Source organism: Oncorhynchus mykiss, chromosome 1 (assembly GCF_057628025.1).
Source record: "Oncorhynchus mykiss isolate SJ-2025 chromosome 1, ASM5762802v1, whole genome shotgun sequence".
Taxonomy (NCBI): Eukaryota; Metazoa; Chordata; class Actinopteri; order Salmoniformes; family Salmonidae; genus Oncorhynchus; species Oncorhynchus mykiss.
Genome location: NC_143022.1, coordinates 8,722,501 through 8,737,688, shown reverse-complemented (window position 1 = coordinate 8,737,688; position 15,188 = coordinate 8,722,501). Strand labels below are relative to the sequence as shown.

General features: G+C 46.3%; 1 long non-coding RNA gene across 1 annotated transcript in view; it reads right to left on the bottom strand.

The window, feature by feature from the left end:
- Positions 1-828: 828 nt before the first annotated feature.
- The window catches only part of LOC149985353 (uncharacterized), a 26,504-nt gene continuing 12,144 nt past the window's right edge, over positions 829-15,188 (bottom strand). Inside the window, exon 3 of the long non-coding RNA XR_016496443.1 lies at positions 829-2,871. This is a non-coding gene — a long non-coding RNA (uncharacterized LOC149985353). The remainder of the gene's footprint in view (positions 2,872-15,188) is intronic.

Below are 15,188 nucleotides of genomic sequence, written 5' to 3'. Positions count from 1 at the left end.
ATTACACAACACTTTGCAAGCCAGTATAATGTGATTCACAGTTTATGGTTGCACAATTCTGGTAGGTTTTCCAGAAATCCTGGTTGGAAGATTACTCTGAAATATTTTGGGGAAGTGTGTTGAATTTCGTAACCCATACAACCCTGCATTTTAATAATGTAGACAATGTTAGAGCACAGTGTAGAATTTGCCAAAACAAAATCTCATATAAAGCCGGTTCTGCTCACAACCTACACCAGCATATGCGAACTGCGCACCCAACTGTGAAGCTAGCTGTAGCGGAGCTTCCAGAAACTAGCGGGCCTGCTAGTGATAGTGGTGGAGCCAGCACCTCCACACGTGGAGATGTATCCACTCAGTCAAGTAGGCCTACTAGTGATAGTGGTGGAGATGTATCCACTCAGTCAAGTAGGCCTGCTAGTGATAGTAGTGGAACCACCACCCCCACACGTGGAGATGTATCCATTCAGTCAAGTAGGCCTACTAGTGATAGTGGTGGAGATGTATCCACTCAGTCAAGTAGGCCTACTCCGCGACCCACAGCATCGCAGTCTTCTATGGGTCTGTTTATGCCAAAGTCTATGTCTGTAGCAAAACAAGGCCAAACTGATATTGCATTGGCTAAAATGATTGCCACTGATTTCCAGCCATTTTCGATCGTGGAGGACAGAGGTTTTTTTTGTTGAAATTACAGCAATAGTCTAAATCCAATGTACACAATTCCAAACAGGAAAACACTTTCAAAATCACTTATTCCACAACTGTACGAGAGCACACAGGCTTCAGTGCTGCTGGTTTATAACATGGCAATAAAGAAGAGAGAGGAAAGAGGGACCAGTTTAATGTTTTCAGTGGGATGTTGCTGTTTTGCACATTGTTATTTATTTTTCTTTGATAAGGTGCAATATTCTATTATTATGTTGTTCAGATTGTATTCGTTTTGAATTGTTACATTTATATGCACTTTGTTGACATACATTAAAAAGTTATACTTTAAATGCAAACTTTAAATAGCATTATTTTTCATAACAAACCAATGCATTTTTAAATGCATAATAATTTAAGTAGAATTGTTTTAACACCAATCATAGTCAAACAATTTGACTTGAAAAAATACAAAACATATATTTTTTAAAGGGAGCCAGAAGAGCTGGCTTTCTTGGTGAGTTGAGCTCGAACAAGCCGGCTCACTGAACAGAGCCGGAATGCCCATCAATATAATGAATTCAACAAGCATGTCTCTGTCACTAACAAATACAGTCAGGAATGGTAACTCTACAATTCAAATGAAAAGGCAAGGCACTCTGGGAAAGTATTGGAGACGTGGCTTAAATGTGTTAAATGTAAGTATACCTTAAAATAAATAAAAAACATTTTTATTAATCATATGAAGGTAGTACTGCTAACTTCAGCTATTTAATTTTTTTAACTGATTTTTTTTTAGGTAATCGGTTTCTTCTAAATGTTTGAGTAGCCAGAACTTATCCGGTTTTACAGTGTAGGTATTAATGTGTGGGTAGAGTCCAGTGTGTGGGTAGAGTCCAGTGTGTGGGTAGAGTCCAGTGTGTGGGTAGAGTCCAGTGTGTGGGTAGAGTCCAGTGTGTGGGTAGAGTCCAGTGTGCGGGTAGAGTCCAGTGTGCGGGTAGAGTCCAGTGTGCGGGTAGAGTCCAGTGTGTGGGTAGAGACCAGTGTGTGGGTAGAGTACAGTGTGGGGGTAGAGACCAGTGTGTGGGTAGAGTCCAGTGTGTGGGTAGAGTCCAGTGTGCGGGTAGAGTCCAGTGTGCGGGTAGAGTCCAGTGTGCGGGTAGAGTGTGTGGGTAGAGTCCAGTGTGCGGGTAGAGTCCAGTGTGTGGGTAGAGTCCAGTTTGTGGGTAGAGTCCAGTGTGTGGGTAGAGTCCAGTGTGTGGGTAGAGTTCTGTGAATGGGTAGAGTCCAGTGTGTGGGTAGAACCAGTGTGTGGGTAGAGTCCAGTGTGTTGGGTAGAGTCCAGTGTGTGGGTAGAGTCCAGTGTGTGGGTAGAGTCCAGTGTGCAGGTAGAGTCCAGTGTGTGGGTAGAGTCCAGTGTGTGGGTAGAGTCCAGTGTGCAGGTAGAGTCCAGTGTGTGGGTAGAGTCCAGTGTGTGGGTAGAGTCCAGTGTGTGGGTAGAGTCCAGTGTGTGGGTAGAGTCCAGTGTGTGGGTAGAGTCCAGTGTGTGGGTAGAGTCCAGTGTGCAGGTAGAGTCCAGTGTGTGGGTAGAGTCCAGTGTGTGGGTAGAGTCCAGTGTGTGTGTATAGAGTCAGTGCAAGAGAGTTCGTACAAAAAAGGGTCAATGCAGGTCGTCCAGGTAGCCAGTTGATTAGCTATTTATCAGTCTTGTTTAGCAGTCTTATGGCTTGGAAGTAGAAGCTGTTCAGGGTCCTGTTGGTTCCAGACTCGGTGCACCGGTACCGCTTGCTGCGCCGTAGCAGAGAGAATAGTCAATGACTTGGGTGACTGGAGTCTTTGACACATTTTTGGGCCTTACTGTGACACCGCCTGGTATATACCGCTTGCTGCGCCGTAGCAGAGAGAATAGTCAATGACTTGGGTGACTGGATTCTTTGACACATTTTTGGGCCTTACTGTGACACCGCCTGGTATATACCGCTTGCTGCGCCGTAGCAGAGAGAATAGTCAATGACTTGGGTGACTGGAGTCTTTGACACATTTTTGGGCCTTACTGTGACACCGCCTGGTATATACCGCTTGCTGCGCCGTAGCAGAGAGAATAGTCAATGACTTGGGTGACTGGAGTCTTTGACACATTTTTGGGCCTTACTGTGACACCGCCTGGTATATACCGCTTGCTGCGCCGTAGCAGAGAGAAGAGTCCGTGGCTGGGTCACCTTATGGCTTAAACAGACAGCATGACATTATAAATAAAATACAGGAAGTTACACATGTAAGTGTAACTTCATAATAACATTCATGAATGTGCATTAAAATATTACTAATAAACTATTGATAAATATGCATTTCATTATTTATAAACATTTATAAACATTTAGCTATAATGATTATAAGCCTTACAATTCATAGGCATTTATACACATTTACAAACATTTCTAAGCTCATCGTTACCAATCTAGGTGCATCATGGTATTTATTCATTCATGTACTCTTTTAAATGGTACAACAGATGCTTAATGTTGGTCATTTATCAAGCACAAAAGTCTTGTTAAGGTTCTAGTATCTTTTGAATCCATCGGGCTGCTTTCCTTTCTCACAATAGCTACCCCAAATCCCCCATCATGCTGTTCAGCTCAACCTTAGGGTTTAATTCGAATTCATTCCATTTACTGGCAACTCACGAACACACCCATAACGCAACACTTACAAAAAAGCTTCAGCCATGCGCAAAGAACACATGCTTATGATTTATTATTTTCAAATGTTCAGATATGACCTGGGATGACTCCTTGTGCCCTTTCGGGGGCCGACCATTTTAGAATGTACTGAGTGAACTTTTGTCAAACATGTTTGTTTACCGTGCTCTCTCAGCCCGCAGGCGCTTCGGTAGAGGTCAGAGGTGAACCAGGTTGGACCACAGAGAGTGACCACTGGCCAGGACCTCTCTCCTGAAAAAGGCTGGCCACACAATGCCTGACTTGTTATCACCGAGACTCTGAAACTGGGCCCAAACCGAAGGGTAACATAGCGCTCAGTCACTGGCAAGAGTCAATCCTCAGACCCGTGCAAATAAACATGTCCAGCTACACAAACAATTGGGCCAGTCTGGAAGAGCCGAAGCTAGTTTTTAGGATCTGTTTCTAAGTAAGGATGTCGCAACTTTGTCAGGCAGTTAGTGTGAGATGTGCCATTGTAACCAAACCTCACGACAGAAATAGATATTTTTCCATGAACTGTTAGAGCTAATGTGTTTTGCCCTCTCACCTCACAGGCAAAACATTTTAGTTGCCCCCCCCCCCCTTGACAAATTCCCCAAGAGGTGTAGAGAAAATGTGGCAATTTTAAGAACGTTTTTTGCAGTTCTACACATTTTGCAATGACACGGAGTGAACATTTAGCAATTTTCTAACACATTTCATGCAATTCTACTCAGTTTGCCATGACTTATGTCATGTTAATGATATCTGAATGAGAACAGTGGAGGCTGCTGAGGGGAGAACGGCTCACAATAATGGCCATTTGAATGGCATCAAACACCTGGAAACCAATGTGTTGGATGTATTTGAATCCATTCCACTGAATCCGCTCCAGTCATTACCACAAGCCCGTCCTCTCCAATTAAGGTGCCAAAAACCTCCTGTGGGTGAGAGTGACAAACAAAATCAATGGGGGCCCCCTGGAAGTCAGGGCCCCTTGGGCACGTGCCCTGCGTGCCCGGTCGGTATTCGGCCATAAAAAGTTCTAAGTTTTGACAGCTGAATAACTTAACAATTTAATCACATTTCTATTGGCTGACAGGGCTAACTTAACAATCTAATCACATTTCTATTGGCTGACAGGGCTAACTTAACAATCTAATCACATTTCTATTGGCTGAAAGGGCTAACTTAACAATCGAATCACATTTCTATTGGCTGACAGGGCTAACTTAACAATCTAATCACATTTCTATTGGCTGACAGGGCTAACTTAACAATCTAATCACATTTCTATTGGCTGACAGGGCTAACTTAACAATCTAATCACATTTCTATTGGCTGACAGGGCTAACTTAACAATCTAATCACATTTCTATTGGCTGAAAGGGCTAACTTAACAATCAAATCACATTTCTATTGGCTGACAGGGCTAACTTAACAATCTAATCACATTTCTATTGGCTGACAGGGCTAACTTAACAATCTAATCAAATTTCTATTGGCTGACAGGGCTAACTTAACAATCTAATCACATTTCTATTGGCTGACAGGGCTAATTGAGCGACTGTCAGTGACTGACAGTAACAAGAGAACATTTTCTGATGCACTACATTTCAAACTTACACCTTTGTGTATTCTACTATTCTAACTCTCAACAGTAAGTTGAGACCCTGACTGAGTTCCTAGGGTCTGGGGCCCGCTAGTGGCCTGGGGCCCTAAGCGACCGCTTATGTCGCTTATGCCTGGAAACAGCCCTGGCTAATATGCTGAATCATATTATGCCTAGGGACAAGTGTTAGTTTACAATCTCTTAATGCAGCAACAAGTGTCTCTTCACTCAGAGATTAAATTAGATTGTTGTCAGTCTAATTATAGTTGGAGTTAAACTATTTGTGAGAGAATATATTTGGTATTTAATATTTGATTAGGATCCCCATTAGCTGTTGCAAAAGCAGCAGCTACTCTTCCTGGGGTCCATACAAAACATGAAACATAATACAGAATTACATAATACAGAACATCATTAGGCAAGAACAGATCAAGGACAGAACTGCATAAACATTTTTTAAAGGCACACGTAACCTACATGTATACACACAATGCATACACACAAACTATCTAGGTCAAATAGGAGAGAGGCGTTGTGCCGTGAGGTGTTGCTTTATCTGTTTATTGAAACCAGGTTTGCTGTTTATTTGAGCAATATGAGATGGAAGGAAGTTCCATGCAAGAAGGGCTCTATATAATACTGTACGTTTTCTTGAATTTGTTCTGGATTTGGGGAATACGAAAAGACCCCTGGTGGCATGTCTGGTGGGATCAGTGTGTGTGTCAGAGCTATGTGTAAGTTGACTATGCAAAGAATTTGGGATTTTCAACACAATAATGTGTCTTATAAAAAGAAGAAGTGATGCTGTCAGTCTCTCCTCAACTCTGAGCCAAGAGAGTCTGGCATGCATAGTATTTACAGTGCCTTGCGAAAGTATTCGGCCCCCTTGAACTTTGTGACCTTTTGCCACATTTCAGGCTTCAAACATAAAGATACAAAACTGCATTTTATTTTGTGAAGAATCAACAACAAGTGGGACACAATCATGAAGTGGAACGACATTTATTGGATATTTCGAACTTTTTTAACAAATCAAAAACTGAAAAATTGGGCGTGCAAAATTATTCAGCCCCCTTAAGTTAATACTTTGTAGCGCCACCTTTTGCTGCGATTACAGCTGTAAGTCGCTTGGGGTATGTCTCTATCAGTTTTGCACATCGAGAGACTGACATTTTTTCCCATTCCTCCTTGCAAAACAGCTCGAGCTCAGTGAGGTTGGATGGAGAGCATTTGTGAACAGCAGTTTTCAGTTCTTTCCACAGATTCTCGATTGGATTCAGGCCTGGACTTTGACTTGGCCATTCTAACACCTGGATATGTTTATTTTTTAACCATTCCATTGTAGATTTTGCTTTATGTTTTGGATCATTGTCTTGTTGGAAGACAAATCTCCGTCCCAGTCTCAGGTCTTTTGCAGACTCCATCAGGTTTTCTTCCAGAATGGTCCTGTATTTGGCTCCATCCATCTTCCCATCAATTTTAACCATCTTCCCTGTCCCTGCTGAAGAAAAGCAGGCCCAAACCATGATGCTGCCACCACCATGTTTGACAGTGGGGATGGTGTGTTCAGCTGTGTTGCTTTTACGCCAAACATAACGTTTTGCATTGTTGCCAAAAAGTTCAATTTTGGTTTCATCTGACCAGAGCACCTTCTTCCACATGTTTGGTGTGTCTCCCAGGTGGCTTGTGGCAAACTTTAAACAACACTTTTTATGGATATCTTTAAGAAATGGCTTTCTTCTTGCCACTCTTCCATAAAGGCCAGATTTGTGCAATATACGACTGATTGTTGTCCTATGGACAGAGTCTCCCACCTCAGCTGTAGATCTCTGCAGTTCATCCAGAGTGATCATGGGCCTCTTGGCTGCATCTCTGATCAGTCTTCTCCTTGTATGAGCTGAAAGTTTAGCGGGACGGCCAGGTCTTGGTAGATTTGCCGTGGTCTGATACTCCTTCCATTTCAATATTATCGCTTGCACAGTGCTCCTTGGGATGTTTAAAGCTTGGGAAATCTTTTTGTATCCAAATCCGGCTTTAAACTTCTTCACAACAGTATCTCGGACCTGCCTGGTGTGTTCCTTGTTCTTCATGATGCTCTCTGCGCTTTTAACGGACCTCTGAGACTATCACAGTGCAGGTGCATTTATACGGAGACTTGATTACACACAGGTGGATTGTATTTATCATCATTAGTCATTTAGGTCAACATTGGATCATTCAGAGATCCTCACTGAACTTCTGGAGAGAGTTTGCTGCACTGAAAGTAAAGGGGCTGAATAATTTTGCACGCCCAATTTTTCAGTTTTTGATTTGTTAAAAAAGTTTGAAATATCCAATAAATGTCGTTCCACTTCATGATTGTGTCCCACTTGTTGTTGATTCTTCACAAAAAATTACAGTTTTATATCTTTATGTTTGAAGCCTGAAATGTGGCAAAAGGTCACAAAGTTCAAGGGGGCCGAATACTTTCGCAAGGCACTGTATATCAGCCCTCTGATTACAATTAAGAGCAAAATGCATCGCTCTGTTCTGGGCCAGCTGCATCTTAACTAGGTCTTTTGTTGCAGCACTGGGCCACACTACTGGACGATAATCAAGATTAGACAAAACTAGAGCCTGCAGAACTTGCTTTTTGGAGTGTGGTGTCAAAAAAGCAGAGCATCTCTTTATTACCATTTATCACCATCTTTACAACCATTGAATCTGTATGTTTTCATGACAGTTTACAATCTAAGGTAACGCCAAGTAATTTAGTCTCCTCAACTTGTTCAACAGCCACACCGTTCATTACCAGATTCAGATGAGGTCTAGCACTTAAGGAATGATTTGTACCAAATACAATGCTCTTAGTTTTAGAGATGTTCAGGACCAGTTTATTACTGGCCACCCATTCCAAAACAGACTGCAACTCTTTGTTAAGGGTTTCAGTGACTTCATTAGCTGTGGTTGCTGATCCGTATATGGTTAAATCATGAAACATGCTTTGTTTAATGCCAGTGGCAGATCATTGATAAAAATAGAAAAGAGTAGAGGGCCAAGAGAGCTGCCCTGCGGTACACCACACTTTACATGTTTGACATTAGAGAAGCTTCCATTAAAGAAAACCCTATGAGTTCTATAAGATCGATAGCTCTGAGTCCCATTATGGCAGAGGTTGAAAAGCCGTAGCACATACGTTTTTTTCAACAACAGGTTATGGTCAACAATATCAAAGGCTGCACTGAAATCTAACAGTACAGCTCCCACAATATTGTTATTATAATTTGTGTCAGTGTAGTGCATGTTGAGTGCCCTTCTCTATACTGTGGGGCAAAAAAGTATTTAGTCAGCCACCAATTGTGCAAGTTCTCCCACTTAAAAAGATGAGAGAGGCCTGTAATGTTCATCATAGGTACACTTCAACTATGACAGACAAAACGAGAAAAAAAATCCAGAAAATCACATTGTAGGATTTTTTATGAATTTATTTGCAAATTATGGTGGAAAATAAGTATTTGGTCAATAACAAAAGTTTATCTCAATACTTTGTTATATAACCTTTGTTGGCAATGACAGAGGTCAAACGTTTTCTGTAAGTCTTCACACGGTTTTCACACACTGTTGCTGGTATTTTGGCCCATTCCTCCATGCAGATCTCCTCTAGAGCAGTGATGTTTTGGGGCTGTTGCTGGGCAACACGGACTTTCAACTCCCTCCAAAGATTTTCTATGGGGTTGAGATCTGGAGACTGGCTAGGCCACTCCAGGACCTCTTACGAAGCCACTCCTTTGTTGCCCGGGCGGTGTGTCTGGGATCATTGTCATGCTGAAAGACCCAGCCACGTTTCATCTTCAATGCCCTTGCTGATTGAAGGAGGTTTTCACTCAAAATCTCACAATACATGGCCCCATTCATTCTTTCCTTTACACGGATCAGTCGTCCTGGTCCCTTTGCAGAAAATCAGCCCCAAAGCATGATGTTTCCACCCCCATGCTTTACAGTAGGTATGGTGTTCTTTGGATGCAACTCAGCATTCTTTGTCCTCCAAACACGACAAGTTGAGTTTTTACCAAAAAGTTATATTTTGGTTTCATCTGACCATATGACATTCACCCAATCTTCTTCTGGATCATCCAAATACTCTCTAGCAAACTTCAGACGGGCCTGGACATGTACTGGCTTAAGCAGGGGGACACGTCTGGCACTGCAGGATTTGAGTCCCTGGCGGCGTAGTGTGTTACTGATGGTAGGCTTTGTTACTTTGGTCCCAGCTCTCTGCAGGTCATTCACTAGGTCCCCCCGTGTGGTTCTTGTGATCATTTTGACCCCACGGGGTGAGATCTTGCGTGGAGCCCCAGATCGAGGGAGATTATCAGTAGTCTTGTATGTCTTCCATTTCCTAATAATTGCTCCCACAGTTGATTTCTTCAAACCGAGCTGCTTACCTATTGCAGATTCAGTCTTCCCAGCCTGGTGCAGGTCTACAATTTTGTTTCTGGTGTCCTTTGACAGCTCTTTGGTCTTGGCCATAGTGGAGTTTGGAGTGTGACTGTTTGAGGTTGTGGACAGGTGTCTTTTATACTGATAACAAGTTCAAACAGGTGCCATTAATACAGGTAATGTAGTGGCGGACAGAGGAGCCTCTTAAGAAGTTACAGGTCTGTGAGACCAAATACTTATTTTCCACCATAATTTGCAAATAAAGTACTCCAAAGCTTTTTTTCCATCACTCTTTATATCATTGATCTTGGCTTCATAATAAAGTTTATTCTTCTTTTTGTTGAGTTTAGTCACATAATTTCTCAATTTGTGGTAAGTAGGGGCGACAGGTAGCCTCGTGGTTAGAGCGTTAGCGGCCAGTAACCGCAAGGTTGGTGGATCGAATCCCCGAGCTGACAAGGTATCTGTCGCTCTGAAAAAGGCAGTTATCCCGCTGTCATTATCAATAAGAATTTGTTCTTAACTGACTTGCCTAGTTCAATTTAAAATAAATAAAGGCAGCCAGACTTATTAGCCACTCCTTTTGCCCCATCTCTTTCAACCATAGTTTTTCAATTCCTCATCATTCCATGGAGCCTTAACAGTTCTAACAGTCTGTTTCTTAACAAGTGCATGTTTATCAATAATTGGAAGAAGCAATTTCATAAATTCATCAAGTGCAGCGTCTGGATGCTCCTGTCACGCCCTGACCTTAGAGATCCTTTTTATGTCTCTATTTGGTTTGGTCAGGGTGTGATTTGGGGTGGGTATTCTACGTTCTATTATTTGTATTTCTATGTTTTGGCCAGGTAGGGTTCTCAATCAGGGACAGCTGTCTATCGTTGTCTCTGATTGAGAATCATACTTAGGCTGCCCTAAGTTCACATTAGTAAAAATGTGATCGATAAATGTGGATGATCTTGTTCCTGTCGAGTTTGTAAGCACCCTAGTAGGTTGATTAATAACCTGAACCAGATTACAGGCACTGGTTACAGTAAGAAGCTTCCTCTTGAGCAGACAGCTTGATGAAAACCAGTCAATATTCAGGTCCTGAACCCTCTCTGTTTACATCACATACACGATCAAGCATTTCACACATATTATTTAGATACTGACTGTTAGCACTTGGTGGCCAGTAGCAACACCCCAAAAGAAAAGGCTTTAGACGTGCCAAGTGAACCTGCAACCACAACACTTCTGTAAGGGCGTTCATCTGTAGGAGGAAGAGAAGCGGACCAAAGCGCAGCGTGGTGGTTATTCATGTTTTAATAAATCACTACACATGAACAAACTAACAAAAACAAGAAATGTGAAAACGCAAAACAGTCCTATCCTGTGACAACAAACACAGTGACAGGAACAATCACCCCCAAAAACACAGTGAAACCCAGGCTACCTAAGTATGATTCTCAATCAGAGACAACTAATGACACCTGCCTCTGATTGAGAACCATACTAGGCCGAAAACATAGAAATGCCCCAAAACATAGAAAAACAAACATAGACTGCCCACCCAACTCACGCCCTGACCATACTAAATAAATACAAAACAACAGAAATAGAGGTCAGAACGTGACAGTACCCCCCCCCCCAAAGGTGCGGACTCCGGCCGCAAAACCTTGACCTATAGGGGAGGGTCTGGGTGGGCGTCTGTCCGCGGTGGCGGCTCTGGCGCAGGACGCGGACCCCACTTCACCATTGTCTTAGTCCGCCTTATTGTCCGCCTCCCTGGCTTACTCACCATGGCCACCCCTCTCAATGACCCCACTGGACAGAGGGGCTGCTCGGGACAGAGGGGCAGCTCGGGACAGAGGTGAAGCAGCTGCTCGGGACAGAGGGACAACTGCTCGGGACAGAGGGGCGGCAGCAGCTTGGGACAGAGGGGCGACAGCTGCTCTGGACAGAGGGGCAGCTGCTCGGGCGGCCCCTGGCTGACTGACGGCACTGGCGGCCCCTGGCTTACTGGCGGCCCCTGGCTGACTGGCGGCACTGGCGGCCCCTGGCTTACTGGCGACACTGGCGGCCCCTGGCTGACTGGCGGCACTGGCGGCCCCTGGCTGACTGGCGGCACTGGCGGCCCCTGGCTGACTGGCGGCACTGGCGGCCCCTGGCTGACTGGCGGCACTGGCGGCCCCTGGCTGACGGGCGGCACTTGCGGCCCCTGGCTGATGGGCGGCGCTGGCGGCCCCTGGCTGACGGGCGGCGCTGGCGGCCCCTGGCAGACGGGCGGCGCTGGCGGCCCCTGGCAGACGGGCGGCGCTGGCGGCCCCTGGCAGACGGGCGGCGCTGGCGGCGCTGGGCAGACGGGCGGCGCTGGCGGCGCTGGGCAGACGGGCGGCGCTGGCGGCGCTGGGCAGACGGGCGGCGCTGGCGGCGCTGGGCAGACGGGAAGCTCAGCTGGCGCTGGGCAGACGGGAAGCTCAGCTGGCGCTGGGCAGACGGGAAGCTCAGCTGGCGCTGGGCAGACGGGAAGCTCAGCTGGCGCTGGGCAGACGGGAAGCTCCGGCAACGCTGGAGAAGAGGAAGGCCCTGGTAGCGCCGGAGAGGCGGGAGACTCCGGCAGCGGCGCCGGACAGGCGGGAGGCTCCGGCAGAGGCGCCGGACAGGCGGGAGGCTCCGGCAGAGGCGCCGGACAGGCGGGAGGCTCCGGCAGAGGCGCCGGACAGGCGGGAGGCTCCGGCAGAGGCGCCGGACAGGCGGGAGGCTCCGGCAGAGGCGCCGGACAGGCGGGAGGCTCCGGCAGAGGCGCCGGACAGGCGGGAGGCTCCGGCAGAGGCGCCGGACAGGCGGGAGGCTCCGGCAGATGCGCCGGACAGGCGGGAGGCTCCGGCAGCGCTGGACAGGAGGAAGCCCCTGTAAGGATGGGCCGGAGAGACAGCCTGGTACGGGGGGCTGCCACCGGAGGGCTGGTGCGTGGAGGTGGTGACGGATAGACCGGACCGTGAAGGCGTACTGGAGATCTTGAGGGCAGGGCTGGCACCAACCGCCCTGGCTGGATCTTCACCCTAGCCCGGCAGATGTGGGGAGCTGGGATGTAGCGCACCGGGCTAAGCACGCGTACTGGGGACACCGTGCGCACAACTGCATAACACGGTGCCTGACCAGCACCACGCCCGCCACAGTTAGCACTGCTAGGAGCACTGTAGTGCTGAGATGGCACAGGACGTGCAAGGCTAGGGAGATGCACAGGAGGCCTGGTGCGTGAGGCTGGCACAGTCTTCACCAGACCCCTCGCACGCACCTCAGGATGAGTATGGAGAGCTGACCCCGGTGCCATTAAATCCCTGACACGCTCCGTCGGGCGAATGTCGTGCCTCATGCACCAAACCAGCAAGTCCCTCATATCACTCTCCTCCAATTTCCCCATTAACTCCTTCACAGTCTCTGCTTCGCTCACCTCCAACACCAGCTCTGGTTCTGAGCTCCTCCTTGGCTCCTCACGATAAACGGGGGGAGTTGGCTCAGGTCTGACTCCTGACTCTGCCACACTCCCCCTGTGCCCCCCCCCAATAAATTTTTGGGGGTGACTCTCGGGCTTCCATCCGCTCTGCCGTGCTAGTTCCTCATAATGCCGCCTCTCTGCTTTTGCTGCCTCCAGCTCGGCCTTGGGGCGGCAATATTCTCCTGGCTCTGCCCAGGGTCCTTTCCCGTCTAGAATCTCCTCCCAAGTCCATCTCTCCAAGTAGTGCAGCCTCTCCCACTGCTGATTTTGCTGCTGCTGCTGTTGCTCCTCCTGCTGCTGCTTTTGCTGCTGCTGCTGTTGCTCCTGCTGCACCAGTCGCTTCTCCTGCTGCTGCTGTTGCTGCTGCCTCTGTTTACCACGCCGCTTGGTCCTTGGTAGGTGGGTGATTCTGTAAGGGCGTTCATCTGTAGGAGGAAGAGAAGCGGACCAAAGCGCAGCGTGGTGGTTATTCATGTTTTAATAAATCACTACACATGAACAAACTAACAAAAACAAGAAATGTGAAAACGCAAAACAGTCCTATCCTGTGACAACAAACACAGTGACAGGAACAATCACCCCCAAAAACACAGTGAAACCCAGGCTACCTAAGTATGATTCTCAATCAGAGACAACTAATGACACCTGCCTCTGATTGAGAACCATACTAGGCCGAAAACATAGAAATGCCCCAAAACATAGAAAAACAAACATAGACTGCCCACCCAACTCACGCCCTGACCATACTAAATAAATACAAAACAACAGAAATAGAGGTCAGAACGTGACAACTTCAATAACACTTGACATAACATCTTCTCTAAGCATTACAGGGATATGGCTCTGAATATATACAGCAACACCTCCCACTTAAGCATTTCTTTCTCTTCTATAGATGTTATATCCTTGTAAGTAAGAGTAGAATTTGATCGTCAATTAAACTGAAGAAAGAATGCAGAGGTTTTCTCTCTGATGTAAACATTCTTGGTTCTATGTTCTTTAGCACAGTCTAGTGGACACTGTAAATACGAGTGAAAACTACACTGATTTGATAGCCTTCCAACATATAATTTCTGCTGTACATCACAGAAGAAACACTTAGTTACAGTATTTCATAAACACAGATCAAATAAATATTGTTTATAACTATAATCTTTAAAATCCCCCCAAAATAAATAGAATCCGATACACATGTATTTGATACTGTACCAAAGGCTGAAGGTATTTGTATGTGCAGTAATATGCACATAACATCACACTACCAAACACAAAGCTGAACGTTCTCATGTGTATGAACTAAGGAACACAACACCTGGTGGTCTAGGAGGCCTACATTATTACCTACATTTAAACTTGACTGTGAAATGTCTTATAAAAGAACTGGAGGACCAGAGAGAGTGTTAGGGGTTAAGGGTTAAGGTTAGGCTGGAGGACGAGAGCGGGTCAGGGGTTAAGGTTAGGCTGGAAGACGAGAGAGGGTAAGGGGTTAAGGGTTAAGGTTAGGCTGGAAGACGAGAGAAGGTTAGGGGTTAAGGTTAGGCTGGAGGATGGGAGAGGGTTAGGGGTTAAGGTTAGGCTCGAGGACGAGAAAGGGTTAGGGGTTAAGATTAGGCTGGAGGACGGGAGAGGGTTAGGGGTTAAGGGTTAAGGTTAGGGATAAGGGATAATGTTAGGCTGGAGGACGAGAAAGGGTTAGGGGTTAAGGTTAGGCTGGAGGACGAGAGAGGATAAGGGGTTAAGGGTTAAGGTTAGGGATAAGGGTTAATGTTAGGCTGGAGGATGAGAGAAGGTTAGGGGTTAAGGTTAGGCTGGAGGACGGGAGAGAGTTAGGGGTTAAGGGTTAAGGTTAGGGATAAGGGTTAATGTTAGGCTGGAGGACGGGAGAGGGTCAGGGGTTAAGGGTTAAGGTTAGGGATAAGGGTTAATGTTAGGCTGGAGGACGAGAAAGGGTTAGGGGTTAAGGTTAGGCTGGAGGACGAGAGAAGATAAGGGGTTAAGGGTTAAGGTTAGGGATAAGGGTTAATGTTAGGCTGGAGGACGAGAGAAGGTTAGGGGTTAAGGTTAGGCTGGAGGACGGGAGAGGGTTAGGGGTTAAGGGTTAAGGTTAGGGATAAGGGTTAATGTTAGGCTGGAGGATGAGAAAGGGTTAGGGGTTAAGGTTAGGCTGGAGAACAGGAGAGGGTTAGGGGTTAAGGTTAGACTGGAGGATGAGTGAGTGCTATGGGTTAAAGGTTAAGGGTTAAGGTTAGGGGTAACGGTTAATGTTAGGTTGAAGGACGAGAGAAGGTTAGGGGTTAAGGTTAGGCTGGAGGATGCGAGAAGGTTAGGGGTT